The following is a 4,902-nucleotide window of genomic DNA, read 5'->3' on the forward strand; positions in this document are numbered from 1 at the left end:
TTCATAAACAGGGAGTGGTGGGGACATCATTAAACACGAAATCTTTTTGTCACATTTAGCCCCTTCTGGACATGTACAGCAAATTGTGGATGAACTGTCTGTCTGTAATGTTTTATTGTACCTTTCATGCCAGACTTGCACAGAATGTGCTGCTGATGTCCTGAGCACTCTGTAATATGCTTGACTATTCCTAGTAAGCCAAGGCTTTTGCCTGCTGTTCTTATGTATTATCCTCTGGTTCTTTGCTCCCATGCCTTACATAGGAAGAACTGCATGGTAACAAACATTGTGCACTGCTAAAGAATTTTTTTAAAACCCAACTGCAGCACAGATAGCTGGACAATCAAACCAGTCTAAAGACTTGGCAGGATTTGGGGTGGGGGAAATGGATGTGTATTTGATATTGTTTCCATACAAGAACCCTAGGGCTGTGTGCATGTTGCCAGCTTAAAATGTGGGTTCATTTTATCAATTCATATTGAAGCTTGTCTGGGGAAAACACATCAAAATGCTGTCTTTCATAAGAAACAACAGGGTAGGTACAAGATAGGTATGAATTGTGGCTAATGTCATGTGTATACTGCTTCCCAAACCAGCAGTGGGAACGCACTAGATGCAGAGCAAGCAGGAGTGTTTACACAGACCATGTAGATATGCCCTGAAGCAAGTTTAATACACATATCGGAAGGCACACTGCCCATGCAACTTTTGGCTTTTATATTCTGAAAGGCAGCATTCCAGCTCAGGAAGGCAGAAAGGAAAAGATGCTGACTGAGTTTAGCAATCAACCTTTTATATATTTCACAGTTGCTTCTCCTATTACAAAAGCAAATTCTGTTGATGTGTGTCAAATAATCTCTTAGCTAAAAACCGTTCTGCCCTCCCAACCATAGTCAGAATTTCATTGTGGATTTCAATAACGCCAGGATAAGATTCTGAGAGTTCAACCATTACACCATTTTTGCCAGACACAAACACATTTGTTTTTCATTTGAACTTTTAAAAAATATCACTTTATGATTTCAAATATTTACCATGGGGCAGGAAATCAGAAATTAACATATTTAATTTACCATCTGTTTAAAATCTTTCTGCCTACACAATTGTCAGCTATCCAATCTACTCCCCCCCCCTTTTCCTTTTCCTTCCCAGGTTTTTATTTTTGCTGTCTCGCTCAGTAAATACATAGCACGCCACTACAAGTGCAATTGTTGGGAGAAATATACCGTGTAAACAGATGGTCAGGTAATTCTACTACTGATAGGTCCCCAGTAGAGCCATTACTAGCATCTTGTTTCATCCCTGGTCATTTCCCCAGTCATCAGTTAACAAGACAGGGAAAATATACTTTGGTCGACCAGCTACTTCCAGGTTGGCAAGCACATCTCAGAGTTGCTAGGTAACCTGCAAAGGCTCCTTCCAACTTCCATCAAACAGGGCAAAATGGTTGCTGGTGGCAGAACAACTAACTCCAAAGTAAGTTTAAAATATTACAGATATTCACATTCAAAAGTTAGCCATACTCACCAAGATTCAAATGGAGTTTGCATGTCTTGAAAACTGGGGGGAAACAACAACCCTAAAATAAGGCAGTTGGGTTATGTGTGTGAAAAACATCTTTGTGAAGAAACCTAGTTCCACAAAGATTTCTACAACAACAAGCTCAGTTACATTATTTCTCATATTATTTACATTACATGATGTGAATCTATAGGAAATTATGTAAGTTTCATAAATATTGAATGTCACCAGGAAAGACAGTACAGCTGTTTTAAACTAAAGCAATTATGTGTTTTACGTAATACGATCCTAACTGAAATGCTTGTTTAAAAATTTCCATGTCTGAACATGTATATTAGAAGACTTTGTTTCAATAAGGCAAAAGGAAGCAGCAGAATTTAGTTTATTTTTAGGTAAAGGTATATGCTTTTGTTTACCCAGACATGTAAAGCTGACATGTTTTAATGCATATTTTAAACTGTTGGTTTTATTTCTATTTTGATTTTTTAATATAAACCCAACTTGTTAGCCTTGGCCTTTATCAACTATTTTAATACACATTATCTATCTTTTGTAAACCACTTAGAGGTTTTATTTACAATCAAATAAATAATATACAAAATACATTAAAGAAAATGGAATATAGATGACACAATGCTATTGTACAGCTTCTTATGCTTATTGCAACTGGATGCAAGGAGAAGTGGGTCAGCTATCATTATGCTGCAATCAGGTTGTCAAATTTTTCCCACTTTGCACTGATTGGGATCCTAATTAAATAGGCACAAGCGGCTGCCAGGAAAGCAGCTTCTGTAGCGAGAGTCCAGCACACATTTTTTCCAAAAAGGCTGAAAGAAGACAGGACATACCTTGGGAATGCTGACTCTAATCTCCAGTTTGTATGTTTTGCTTGGTGTATTTTACTTCCCATCAAGGACTTTGATTCTCATATCTGGCAGCACTGGAAGTGAAAAGCTATAAACCCCAGGAGCAAGTAACCCTGGTGTTGTGAACTATTAGCAAGAAGGAAGTAGATGGGCATAGGTAAGGGAAGTTGAGAAGGTTGTGAGTGCTCTGTAGTGAACACTGTAAAAGAGGTATGAATCTGGACAAAGCCTTCTGCCTGTTAAATAGGACTAATTGTGACTCGTCAGAGCACTAAGCTACAGACACAAGCAAAGACCGTCTGACAGCATCCTGGATCATTGTACATCAGGAATTGAGACCATCTGTCTTTCTGATGCTGTTGTATTCTAGTTCCCATCAGTCTCAGCCATCAGGGCCAATGGTAAGGGATGAAGGGAGCTGGAGCCAGACAGCATCTAAAGAACCACAGGTTCCTCATCCCTGAACTACATGGCTCTAGTATCTTGTTGACTATCAGTAAGCATATATTCAGGAAAATCAAACGCAAATTCTCCCCTTGCCTTAAGAGAATTGGTAAATGACTTCTCAAACGACATTTGTCAGTGTGGGCTCTTGCCTTTGCTAGAGTAGAGCATGCCACTGTTTGACCTGGCACAGAAAATGATGACTTCTAGGGCTGAGCTTTCACATTCATTAAAATCCGAGTTGTTTAAGCTTAGCCAACTTTTCAGTTCAGCATGTTCCCATTTTCCTGAAGAGTTAATTGTGTTTCCCCTGTAGTTCTGGCAGTGCAACCAGGTATTCTGTGGGAATGTTAAGTTTTGACTTACTTTCAAAACTGGCACAGAACACCTGGAGGAGGCAGTAGATGTAAAGCCAGTCAAAGTCCTTGCAGTCTCCACACCAGCACCTTTGTTTTAACTGGTGCTCTAGAGCTAGCTGGGTTGCTGAGTGTTCAGCTCAAATAAATCCGCCTGTTGAAACTGTCAATTAGTGCCAGTTTTGATGACAGCTTGTTACATTTTCCAAAAGGTCACCTAGATATTCATCTTTTCTGGCACTCTGTCGGAATCAGCTAGATATAAATAATACTTCGCTGGGATTTGTCAGCAGTGCTTTCACTTTATTTAGCACAGTGCTGGGTACAAATAGCTCCAGATTTCAAAATATTTCAAATTCAGGGTGTTCTTTAGCATAGACTATATTTAGTGTCCTTATGTGCAATGGCTGATTGCAAAAGGTTCATTCATCCAGTCAACAGATTTTAGCAGCATTTTTCTCCATGGTTGTTTGCTGAGTTGAAAGGGAACCTTTCCTGTGCCAGAAAAAGACCTAATAATCTACTTGAAGATTACCTTACCAATCAAGATTATCTTAAAAATAAAGATATTGGGTTGTATCCTGTGCTGTCATGCAGATAGATATGACTTTGATTCATCTTCCTTTCCTCCCCTCCGCAGGCCCCATGTACCCACAAAATCTGCTTTCCCGCGGACATCTGGCTGGCCAGAACAGGATTCTGAACTAGATGGGAGAAAAGCAAGAAGACCCATTGCACCAGTGAAGTCTACTCACACAGTGTTGGGTTCTGTGCATCGTAAATTAACAATGTCAATGTTTCAATGTCAATCTGCCAATTACATTCTGGAAATTAGACTCCTCTTCTGTTCTTCTCAACAAGTACACTCATTCATTGATCCCATGTGAAGTCTCTCTAACCCTTTGTCGCTTCCACTGCACCTCCCATCAAGTTAGTTCTTCTCGGCTATCTGCTTATTAGTGCTTTCCCTTTCCCTTTTCCTTTCACCTGGGCCGATGGCTCCATGACCTCCTTGTCTCCCCAGGTTCTTCTGATTTAGAAATTTCTGCTCAAGTACAACTTACCTTCCTGCTTGGCTTACTTATATTCCAAAGGCTACTTGTTGTTTTGTGAAATTTGCATTGCATTGTGTTTTGTTTGATAGTGCGGTTTCATGTTGTTGTTGCAATTTTAATTGTAGTAAACTTATGGATACCAACCTGTCATTGGCTAGGAGTGCTTATGCCCAGCATAGGCTAGTTAGTCAGATGTAGCCATTCCTGGCAGCGATAGCCTGGCGTCAGCTGTCCATGCTCTAGTGACCTCCTGATTGTACTACTGTAATGTGTTCTACATGGGGCTGCCCCTGAAAGTGGTCTGGAGGCTGCAGCAAGTGCAGAATGGGACTGCTAGGATGGCAACTGGGGCAACCTGATGGGACCATGTGACACAGTTCCTGAAAGCACTGCAGTGGCTTGGGACCAAAGTATTATTATTATTATTATTATTATTATTATTATTATTATTAATTTTACCCCGCCCATCTGGCTGGGTTTCCCCAGCCACTCTGGACAGCTCCCAACAGAAAATTAAAAACACGATAAACATCAAACGTTAAAAACTTCCCTAAACAGGGCTGCTTTCAGATGTTTTCTAAAAGTCAGATAGTTCTGTATCTCCTTGACATCTGATGGGAGGGCATTCCACAGGGTGGGTGCCACTACCGAGAAGGTCCC

Source organism: Podarcis pityusensis (assembly GCF_964106645.2).
Source record: "Podarcis pityusensis genome assembly, chromosome: 3".
Classification (NCBI taxonomy): Eukaryota; Metazoa; Chordata; class Lepidosauria; order Squamata; family Lacertidae; genus Podarcis; species Podarcis pityusensis.